Source organism: Botryllus schlosseri, chromosome 2, assembly GCF_051294905.1.
Source record: "Botryllus schlosseri isolate E-star chromosome 2, Bs_hap1, whole genome shotgun sequence".
Lineage (NCBI taxonomy): Eukaryota > Metazoa > Chordata > Ascidiacea > Stolidobranchia > Styelidae > Botryllus > Botryllus schlosseri.
The window spans coordinates 158745-170948 of NC_137237.1; the positions used below are offsets into that span (position 1 = coordinate 158745).

The 12204-nt window shown below is 41.2% G+C and overlaps 2 protein-coding genes across 4 annotated transcripts in view; both read left to right on the top strand.

Moving 5' to 3' along the window:
• Positions 1-12204, top strand: part of LOC145432659 (uncharacterized) — an 88383-nt gene that overhangs the window by 39840 nt on the left and 36339 nt on the right. The window lies entirely within an intron of this gene.
• Positions 1-12204, top strand: part of LOC145432702 (heat shock cognate 71 kDa protein) — a 205649-nt gene that overhangs the window by 1953 nt on the left and 191492 nt on the right. The window lies entirely within an intron of this gene.

Below are 12204 nucleotides of genomic sequence, written 5' to 3' on the forward strand. Positions count from 1 at the left end.
TGGACTAATTTACAGCTCTTATGTGTCATCAATTTCTTTCATTTACTGGCGATGTAGGCCCTTGTCAAGATCAAAACATGTGTAAAAGACATCCCTGCCTCTTCAGGCATAAAAGGAACACGATTTTTGGTCCTGTCGGTGTGACGAAATTGGTCACCGTAAATACTATTATTCTAGCAGCGGAGCGCAAAATCCAGCACACCTAACCGAACATTCGCCGCTTTCACAGACACGCCTAGATCTCCAATTCAATCATGCTCGTTAGTGAGAGCGTAGCGAGATAGCGTATAGTGGAATAATCCACAACCGCAAAACCAGCTGATTGCGGTTTCGGGTCCGACCGAGGTCGACTCCAAATTTGTACTAAGGTGTTAAAGGTTTATCTCGGCTTCTACGTACCATCTCATTTGCGTATTCGTTGTCTTATGAAGGTAAATATGGCATACAAAGATATCGGCATGGTGTAAAATGTGAACAATGTAGTCGAGCACCGTGAATATCAAACAATAACGACCAAAATTGTTGCGTGGCGCTATATTGCGGCGTGAAAATTGCTTTCATGAATGGCATCGATCTGATGTCGTCTATGTTCAGATACGCGCCTTTCGCAGATGAAACACATTAACCTAGCTTTACCGGCTCGGAGTCGAATGAATCTTCACTAACCTATACTAAAACAGTCAGAGTGGGTTTGTTGATGCAGCCATCCATCCAATCTTAGCGAGTACACCAGTCAAACCAGATTCGAAATAGTGAAGTCATGTAATATTGACCTTGATACCGATAGCTTTCCTTCATGTGTAATTTCGTCACTAAATGCTATATTTGTCGCCAATGCTACGTTGACTACGCGTTTTTGTCAGGTATCATAACTTTTACGGGTAATTACCCTGCCTGATAAATTATAATTACAATTATCAACATGCCCAAAGCGCTGAATCATATATAAAATTATCCCAACCTATCTTCATTGCCAATTGCGAGCCTTCTTGATTACCCTGGCGCTTGATGGGGTCATCATCATTGTAAACGAGGTATTGCATGCGACCTAGTGTTATTTAATAGGCTCCAGGCTCTGCCTATGTCTTCAGGCCTCTGCTTCAAATCCCGGACTCATCATAAATGTACGTACGTACACTCGCACAGTACATTTACCAGTAGAAATGTACGTGGGACAGTAGCATTTCATTATGATATCTAGTTATTACCATCCCGGTCACTTATGAAGTATTTGTCTCCGCCAAAGCAACTAATGGTTTCCATTCGCGCAAATGACTTTCTTTGGTCAATGTCCAGCATTGGTCTAATAAGTGGTTGTATTGGAATGTTATCGATTTCCAGCAAACCATTCATTAGTTATATACAATACATGCTCATTGCTAAACCTCAAACCTGTCACAAATTGGATACGATAGCTCACACAACCAAGGCCCGTAGCAAAATAGCATATTTGGCATGGCATAAGCAGAATTTCACTTTTTTCACAGGCGGGCTATCCGAGGTTCCGCCTCGGTCGTTCACGCCACTGGGCCGTACGAGGTACCGTTGCGTTTGTCTCCGGGCCCCGCGTATACCGATATCCGATAGGATCGTATCGACTTTCAGACGACTCAGAATCGGCCTTCAAAAAACTGTGTATAGCGTATTTTTCACAGTTTTTGAATCGCCGATTTCTCGCCAACCGAATATCGTAGCCGGATAAATCTGGTACCGGCGGACGCGTAATTCGATTACGATTCCAACGATGCTCGAAACATGGGGCTGAGACGCGTAGAAAAAAATTTGCCACCAAAACTCCGTGATGGTACGCCAATAAGGGTTAGGTGTATGGTTTTTCGAGCGATCAGTATCACAACACAGATCGAAATACCGATCGACAACCGCTGGTATTAGGGGTTCAGCAGATGTATCCCAGTTTTCGTCTCCTCGAACTGAACGCGACGATACCCGATTCGACGGCGTGGGACCTGGGGTTGACCCGGTATCGGTGTTCGAAAAGTCGATTTTTGCGTCCTAGGGGCTACCTAATTCGCAGAATCTAAAGACCGATCAGTAGCTTAGGAATAGCCTACTTTTATCACAAACAATATAACATGCCGCCTTTCTTACAGAGATAGGCGCAATTCACAAAGTTGAATTAGGTCGATGACTTTAGTATTGTATACGTCAGGGGTCGGCAACCTTTTGCTAGTCGCGGGCCAAATTTCGGGTTTACAACTTTTTGGCGGGCCGGAATTTTTCTTAGTAGTATATTTTACGCTCACTTCGGTATGTTATCCTACACTGCTGCAATCTCAATCATACCAATCGGAAGACCCATGTATTTACACTTCAACAACACAGAATAAATGTGACAAGACAATTAACGCAGCTTGTTTTGTGAAAGGTTTTCAACTTCTGGTAACAAGTCAGATGAAACAAGAATCACACCCTATTCAAAATGGACGTCCGAAATACGTGATCTTAGCTTGCTCTTCGTGAATTTCATTATTCAGAACTATTGTTCACATGCGTACGTGCTTACAAAAATCAATGCAATTTCTTTTGCATTTGGTCAAGCTGGGATAAAGGCTAATTTCAAGAATGTAATCTTTGTCGAAGTCATGCAGCAATATGCTCTTTGTATGAAATTTGTCATTCAATTCAACTGCATCGCATTTCAGAAAGGCCCATTTGAAATTTTCAGGCAATGTTATGGGCGTCCACATTTAACGGAGTACTGAATAGTCAGAATTCATTTTGTAGAGAAGGAATGTTGGAAAAGCGGGTGAATATTCAGTAGTTAAATTTCGTATCACAGTTACAAATGTAGTGTTGGTACTAGGTTTTCTCTCCTCCAGTATGGGAAAGTGAGCATAATTTTCTTAGTACTGTTGACATTCACAGATTTGTTTTGAATGCGCCTTAACATCTCATGTATTTAGTAGTTTTCCCACTGAAGTTGCAAATTCAATTTGTTCAGATGTGATATTAAATGTACCAGGAAAGCAAGATGAGATACCCATTTTCGATTACAAGATTATGAGTCGGTGATATTTGTGTTTTCGAGGAAAGTTGCTATTTCATTTCTCAGTTCATACCCTCGTGTAAGCATAGCTGCTCGACTTAATGCGCGAACATGACTAACTGACTCACTAAATGACTGACGTAACTGATTCAGTTAAAGAGATGAAAATCATATTAACAGTTTTTACCATTGTGGCCAAAACACTATTCAGGTTTGTTGTCTTGGCACACAATGCCTTCTGGAAAACTAAACTATAGATATGCTAACTAACATACGGAGGCTAGTTATCTATAATTGAACAGTTTGAGATTCCGTCATTGCGTCTGAGACGTTCCAAGCGTTTTTGAAGCAAAGGAAGGACACCTTTATTGTCACACCCCATTCGAGTGGTAAACCCTTTAAAAAAAGTATGGAACACCTTCGCTTGCGGGATACACTCGATTGATAAGCACTGATCAAGTCTAGTCTATCTCCATCTCCTACTTCGACCACCTTCGTTTTATGGCGTAACAATAGAACAATACGATGTAGGCTACTATTATATCGTAGCAATGCCGCATTTTTTCATGCAGTGCTACACTGCAGATTGAAACTCATTATGAAACGGCGGGCCGTATTCTTGTGATAACTAATTATTATGTCGCGGGCCGGACGATTTCGCTTGGCGGGCCGGATCCGGCCCGCGGGCCGTAGGTTGCCGACCCTTGGTATACGTATACGCGCGAGTAATTGCGCCTTGGTATACGTATACGCGCGAGTAATTGCGCGTTATCAACTGGTAAGGTCTTATGTCCGCTGTCGCCAAGTGATTGAAAGATTCGTTTCAGCGTATTAGCAGGTTATTGTAAATGGACGTTACTTTGAAAGCTGTACTATGAATCAACAGCTCATGGCCCTCCAGTTTCATGACAAGTATATTAGCATGAATCCTAAACACGAATCTTATATGAAAAGTTAGACGCAAACATGCGTGATGGAGTTACTTCCCAATCAGTGTTTTCACCGAACGATTCGTTCTGCGTATTGAAGAGTATTCTACATAGCTGCTGAATTCTGCGTACATTAGCATACAAATTTGGATGGCCACGCTGACTTCTTTCCATGACAAAAAGTGAATATAAAGTATAGAATGCATTTCCCTTCTGTTGTAAGTGTTATATTTCGTTAACTACTTCACGCGGAAGGGTAAATACTGGGCAGGACAGTTGCCAAACGGAGGCTGCGTCCTGTGATCTTTCCCCCACTAATTCAATTCATGTCGTGGTAGATTTTGACTGCGTTACGCGCTTTCTGACAGATTATTAAACGTCTATGTGAGTAGCAACGGATTCAGAATCTTCCTTGAAAACGTGTTCACAGAACTCAATTAGTAAAATGTTGACTTCACGCTCAATATATCTGGGAATAGGCCTACTTTGACGCGTAACGTCAACTTTATATTGTTTCCCGATTAATTTCAAATAATTCAACTAGCTAGATATTTTCTAAATATTGATAAATCGTATATATACGCTGTGTGAGAGAGCACATAGTTACGATAACATCTGCCCTTTCGTTTTATTGATTCTTTTCAAAATCAAGTGTCTGGCCTATGATAAAGCTCCATCTTGATGAAGCAGCCTATGATTAGAGCCCGACCGATTATCGGCTCGCCGATAATATCGAGTCGATATCACGCTTGGAGAGAAATATCGGTATCGGCCATTGAAAGTAAAAAAATATCGGCCATTTTCGTGACGTGACGTAAAAAATATTATAGATAACTAACCACCGTTATGCCCCACTGACTTCGTGGGAATCCCCCTGCAGTAATCGATCACCAAAGACAGAGAGCAGCTGGGTGGATAGTTGTCTGCAGAAGATTTCAATCAGTAAGAGAAATGAGAACTTCAATCATACTGTACTGACCCTCGTAATGATAGAGAAAAGCGTCGCGTCGAAACATTTCTCGGTTCGGTACCAACAGAGCTAATTATTCCAGTAATGTATGAAGTCGTCTGACTGAGGCCTGTTGGACCACCATGATAGGAAATATACAATAGGGCTCTTCAAAAATGACTTTTTTTCTCAAATCGTACTGGCTACTTGATAAAATTGTTAGGTTACCTAATTTAAGCCTACGCACAAAATTCGGTTCAATTCCAGCCAGTAATCGCTTTGCTACAGGAGAAGAAAGTTTCTAATTGTTATATAAAAATAAATAATGAAAAATTTGAAAATTTTCTGTTCACCCCATGAAAGTGTTAGGCTGTCTATAGAAACGATCCTCACCAAATTTGGTTCAATTCCGACCAGTGGATGCGGCGTTATTGCCGTCGAAAAATTTTGATTCGAATAAAATAGTATTTACGGTGAGCACAACTACAATAAATAAACAAAGAATCGGTCACCGTAAATACTATTTTATTCAAATCCAAATTTTTCGACGGCAATATCTCCGCTTCCACTGGTTGGAATTGAACCAAATTTGGTAAGCATCGTTTCTATAGACAGCCTAACACTTTCATGGGGTTAACAGAAAATTTTCAAATTTTTTATTGTTTATTTTTATATAATAAATATAAACTTTCTTTACCTGTAGCAAAGCGGGTACTGGCTGGAATTGAACCAAATTTTGTGTGTAGGCTTAAAATAGGTAACCTAACAATTTTATCAAGTAGCCAGTACGATTTGAGAAAAAAAGTCATTTTTGAAGAGCCCTAATATACAAGCATAGAGGGCAAGAAAATCAAGCAAACGTGGAGTTAAGCCAATAATTGATACAAAAATTCTTGATTTCATGATGACATTGGCCAATTCTGACAAAAGAGTGTAAAATGTTGATCAATTGATTGTTGAAATGCTGGTCATGGACCATGATGGTCAAAGGCCGAAGGGGGATGGCTGGAGCGGTTGCAGACATGGACAATTTGAGTTGTTTTGCACATTCTCTTCAGCTATTTGTTAATGATGTGCGGAAGGCTCCAGGTGCATTGCCAGAAGAATATCAATATTAATATCAATATATGGTGAAACCATTGAAGGAATGATTCCCTGCAAGGGAGCGGTGGAACCGAAATGAAGAAAGATTTCCAATTCTTGCTGTGCCACTAACTATGGTACCAAGTGAAAGACTGCTCAATGTGTTTAGTACTATATACATCATCTATGGAAGACCACAGAAGATCACTCCGAGAAATTGTGCTTCGTGGACTGTAATCTGCAATTACTGGATTGGTGCTTTTTATATATTTTTATAGTTTCTGGATCATTTGTTTCATGTTCAAGCATATCAATGGCTGTAAAGTTGTTGAAAGAAATACTCTGATGCGTTAAATATGGGCCTTGAGATAGATTCCATATTGTTTGAATATCGGCTTAATATATCGGGGTTATCGGTGGAGGTACTGGATATCGGTCTTATCGGTATCGGCTCAGAAATCCAATATCGGTCTGGCTCTACCTATGATGATGCATTTTTGTTTTGAAATTTACTGGGGTTGTGTATAATCTTCTAACGTGTGTACTGTGCATGGAGTTAACAATTTGGCATTAGATCGCTGCCTTGTTTTTCAGCCACTGCAAACAATCGATACGTCAAGATAGCTGGGAAGACACTCTAATGAATTTGCTGTCAAGCAATAATGTGTGACCGATAAGTGCCTGCGTAGGCTCCATTATAACCAGACGCAAATGTGAATATCACTCCCTAGTCTGCCATCATGATCAACGATGATGACGTTACGCTCTGATCACTTAAACATCAGACTGTCAATGTCAATATATGTAATGTTGCCTTGGCTTGAACGGATGGGGCCGTAATTGATAGCCGAATCTGACTGCTTCTTACCGTGTGTTAATATAAGGAAACTAGAATATCTGTACCCATGGAAAGTGTTAGTTAGTGCAACACATATAATGTAAGATTATCGGTTGTAAGCCTAGCCTATACTGAGCTTTGTAACCGGCGCATTGTGCGCAACCGACACTCTGGGTATTTACAGCTGATACCACAATATGTCTGATAGGTGTTTGAATGGACACTCTCCTGCCGCAGCATTGTGACGTTATGAAATGACAAAACAAGTCAACTTTGCAGTTGGCTGCTTTCCAATCCTATATCGCCACATTTCAGCCTGATCTTCATTATTTGTTTATGTTAGCTTTGCAGAGTCATTTTATCCTTGTATGTGATGACGAATAAACGAGTTTGATTTTTCAGTCAACACTTGCTGCATGGTATAAGCGGATGACATGAGCTGCGTCAGTTGAATTTAATGTTAAAAGTACGCTTGATTGATATCACGCGTTTTCAACCTAGATATGCGTTTCTGGTGAAGATGATAGGGTGATCACAATCATTTAAGGAATTGCTACAAACTTACGAAGGTATGGAAAGCTGATTGAGGTCACATGGTCCGTTGAACCTTGCACATAATTCGAAAATTACGACGAGATATATTGCTATTATGCAAGTCGGTCCTGTTCTCTCTCTAGCAACGAAATTATTGTGGATGCCGAGAGGGATGATTACACCCGCGGCCCTACTAGGTCACATTTTATATTCATCTGATCCAGATTGACGCGACATGAATATTCGGCGCCAGCAATTTAGGTACCGGACAAAGACATTCTTATATCTAAGTTTACGGTCAACATAAGGGCAATCCTTTTCGGCTAATGTTTTCTTGCTGACGATCTTTTTGGCTCACTTCTCTGAGACCCATGTTGGCCCAAACTTTATGTCTTCTTACATCGTGGCGTGGTAATGGTCAACGCTTAGATGCCTACGTCCATAAATGATGCGTGTTTTTTGTGGAGGAAGGGTGCCTAATAATCAAAACATTTATCTACATGAAATCGCGTACAGCGCGAGAAAAATTAAAAAGTTACAAAAATTTTCAAATAAATAGCGAATAATTAATGTTCATTCACGAAATAATTTTTGGCACCATTCGAGCTCGCCCTCCCCCAAGCGTGGTAGGAATATCTGGGTGTGGCAGGAAGGGGGGAGATAGCGTAGCAGTGATGCGTGCGGCTTTTTGATCTGTAAATCGTTGGTTCAATCCCCGGGCGGGTCAGACCTAAGATTCGAAAACTGGTATCCACAGTATCCGATGGTTAAGATAAAAATAAGTTTGTTCGCTTTCTCTCTCTTGAGCATTTGCAAGGTGAATCCTTTCTTATTTGCACGGTTAGAGCAACAACCCTCCTTGGTTTATCTGGGCTACTCCTCCGACAAAGACATGGATTTTCGAATGCCAGGAAAGCAAACACTGAATTGCAAGGACAAACAACTGAAACACAGCTGAAGAGATCAAAATAGAAGCCTATCACCTTGGCGATTAGGCCGAGATGGATGCTATAACCATGCTTGGTAGTTTAGCATTCTCCTCTCTGTTCAATATGTCACAATGCATCTTTTGTACCGCATTGCACATTGTCTGGCTTGAGCGGAAACAATAATTTGAGCTAAATTAGAAATAAAAGTCGGGGGTATAGTGTCATTATTAAGCATTATGTATTTGTATTCACTGATGGTGGATCTGTACTGAAACGGTGAATTCGCTCAACACTTGCATAAGCGCCTTTGCTTTCTCTCAATGAAACCACGACATGTAGGCTTCAGCCGTTTCCTTCACAATGAAGCAGTCATGCTGTAAAAGCTTCTGTGAAGCAGGTGTTGTTTGTTCATCATGTATTTCGTACCTCAACATGTAATAAATTAATCTTAAATCATCACCTGCCAAACTACTAACAATGCGCACTCAGAATCCCCGCCGGTAGCAGACTTCTTGAACACCTGATCAGCAAGCTGCTGCTGTGGTCATTGAAGCATAGCCGATTAGCCAATCAAGAGCCGTGGTTATTTGATTACTAGACTTCTCGCCGTTCTATGGTCAGTGGCACGCCCATTCTTGAGCAGCTAATTTCAAACGCTTTGACCGAAATCTGAACGGCTTTCTAGTAAGCTTCTTTCAGGCTAATTGTTGTTTTTTATCAATAATCTATAGAATGAGACACAATCACGGAGACTTTTTGAGAGTTTCCAAATTTTGGAAAACCCTAATATATATATTGAGCCCACTTCAACCGGAGGTAACTGTTTCCTTCTGAAACAACACAAACAAGAAACCACCGACAGTTAAATTTTATGACAAAACAAAACCAAGGGTCTATATTATTGACCTGGTTATCAGGTAGTATTTTATAAGGGACTAAGGGTAACAGCAATTTTGATGATGGTTTGTGCATGTTTTCTTGGAATGCGATTGATCTTCCACTTGCCACAAGGACGATACTAATAAAATATGCAAATCGAGGATTAGTCGCGAGATTGCATTTTGCAACTCTTAGCTGATGAGCTTTGCGATATGTCAGTAAGAACCAAGAATGGTGATGTGGATAAAGCGGATCTAGAGCCTACCCCAAATTTTCACAGAACGTGCTCAAATACCAAATGCGCGTCAGAACGACACTGATATGTTGCACCAAAAAACGGCGATCTTTGATAAGTGTTGGACAAAAGTATGTCTAAAATATTAAAAGTACCGTAATTTTCCAACTGTAGTACGCCCCCATGTATAATACGCACCCTTAAAATGGCATGCAAGTTCTGGGAAAAAGCCTGTACCCATGTATAGTACACACCCTACATTCACAGTACATGAATAGCTGTGTTTTAGTACACGATGTTTTTCTGTTTTGCGATGTCACTGTCAAACAATCATGACATAAGCATCGCTAATCATTATGCAATTAACGGCATTGTCTCTAAACGATAGTACAGAGCAGCCAAAGCCTGCGAGGCTGGCGGCGCGATAGTGCGGGCCAGCGACACGACGTCTTGCGCACGGGGCCTATTACAGATGCGATTGCTAATCATTATACAAGTAACGGTATTGCCTCTATACCAGGGGCGGGCAACTTCTCCAGTCGGCGGGCCGGATTAGGAAAATTAGGTACTTGGCGGGCCAGATTGCTGAATCGATAAATTATCCACATCTACAAGAAATAAATCGTATTTAATAAACGTATTTAAATGACAGCAATGTCACTTCAAAGCCATTTCTCGCCAATAATGACGAAGACAATGTGGATTTGAGAACAGCATTGTCATACAGGCGCCTTTATGTCTGCTTCTCTCTGATCAATTAACACACGTTGCAATACTTGATTAAGATTTCAAGGCGTTCGATAAGCCCGGTACCCCAAATTTACCAACATATCAATTCATTAGGGTTGAGTACAGCGCAAATGCCGATAATGCAAGTCTTCTCGCTTCGGCGAACTTGCGCGTAAGCCCCATTCTCGTACGCTGTGCAGTACGCACACACGTATATAATAACATACAATCTGGAACGTAACAGCACTTCGTCAGCCCTTCTTCCCAAAACGTTGATATTGGGCCCCCCTAAACGCTAAACGAGCGAAGCGCGCAAAAATTTCTATAATTCATGATTGAATCGGTCAATATGATCGGGGATTGCATATATATTGTGATCATTTTTTATCATCTCTCTGTTCACGTAATCATATTTACCGGTAATAGAGCTGAGTGAGGTGTTTTGAAAAATGTAGGGCCCCTAAATATTAATTAAACATCTTCGGCGGACCGTTGGTATGACTTCGTTGCATCATGCTACGTCAAAAGATATTGAAATCCCCTAAACTTACAAAACTAAATGACGCACACGATTTCAAATTGATATATCTTTACTGGCTAATAATTTTTCCCTGATGTATGGCATTTGTCTTGTGGGGTTCAGAACGCCAGGACAGGATCATTCGGCGCCAGCCATTTAGGCGCCAATGGACATTTAAACATATATGTATAATTGTATATAGAAGTTTTCGGTCAACACAAAGGCAGTCTTTTTCGGCCAAGGTCTTCTCGCTGATGCTCGTACTGCTGGCACACTTCTCGGAGTCACATGTGACAGCATGGCCTATAACTTCATTTGTCGTGCCGCGGTAATGGCTGACGCCAAAGTGTCCATTTCTATTAATAATGAAGGTAATTGTCAACATTAAATTGCTCCCAGCGCAAAACAAAATTGCAAAAGTTGCATAAATTTATAAAGAAATACTTCATAATTCATTTAAATTCGCGAAATAATTTTGGCCCCCTTCGAGCTCGGCTCCCCCCAATTCGGGGGTTTGGGGTGCGGCAGTTACGGTCTTGCAAACAGTCACTAAAATTTGACTTTTAAGCAAGAAGTGGGGAATCTCAGCAGACCGGGGCCGTGGGCCACATCATGTAAGAGGGGAAACTGTCCGCGGGCCGGACAAAATCCCGTCGCGGGCCGGATCCGGGCCGTATGTTGCCCGCCTCTGCTCTATACGATAGTAGATAGCAGCCAAGGCCGGCGACGCGACATCTTGCGCACAAGGTCAGATGCGAATGCTCAGGCCAACGGTTATGTCGTGCACACTACGCCTGTTGGAGGTCTGACTGATAACGCAAGCGATTATATTTTGCGCACATGGCCTGTCGATGAATCAGCGAGGATTGCCGCGCGCGCATTCAGGAGTCAATGAATGACCTAATTTCGCTCGCGTGCAAACGGCTAACCGAGTCAGCAGGAGATTGCGCTGTGCAGACGACTCTCGTAAATTGGCAATACGCTTTTTGCTAATTGGTGGCGCGTTACACTGATAATACGAATTACTGGGCACGATGGCTGAAAGTGATGCGCGATTGGAAACAAACATGAAGAAAGGTGTGATTTCAGGTTTTTTATCGAGGGAGATTTTTTTCAAGCGTGTTGTTTCCATGTATAATACGCAACCCCCGATTTTAGGGCAAAAAATCGTGAAAATTTTGCGGATTATACATGGAAAATTGCAGTAACTGTCAGCGCAATAGACAATGATTTCCCATGCCGTTTGTAGATCTTTGTGTTGATTTTTAGCCTCCTTGAATGCATTTAATCAGAAAAAATTCAACATGCGTCATAAAAGCCACTTGGTACTTCTAGGTAGTTCGAAGTTCCGGTAATTCTAGTGTTAACACTCGCAACTACAACTAGTCACTTTTTTAAATGTGCAACTACATTTAGAACTACCGGTACTCAGTTTTCAAAACTCGCAACTAAACTAAAACTACTCACTTTTTAACACTTGCAAATGACTCACTTTTTGAAATGCACAAATATATTTAGAACTACCCAGTTTTCAAAACTCACAACTAGAACTAGAACTGGCGACCTTCAAAA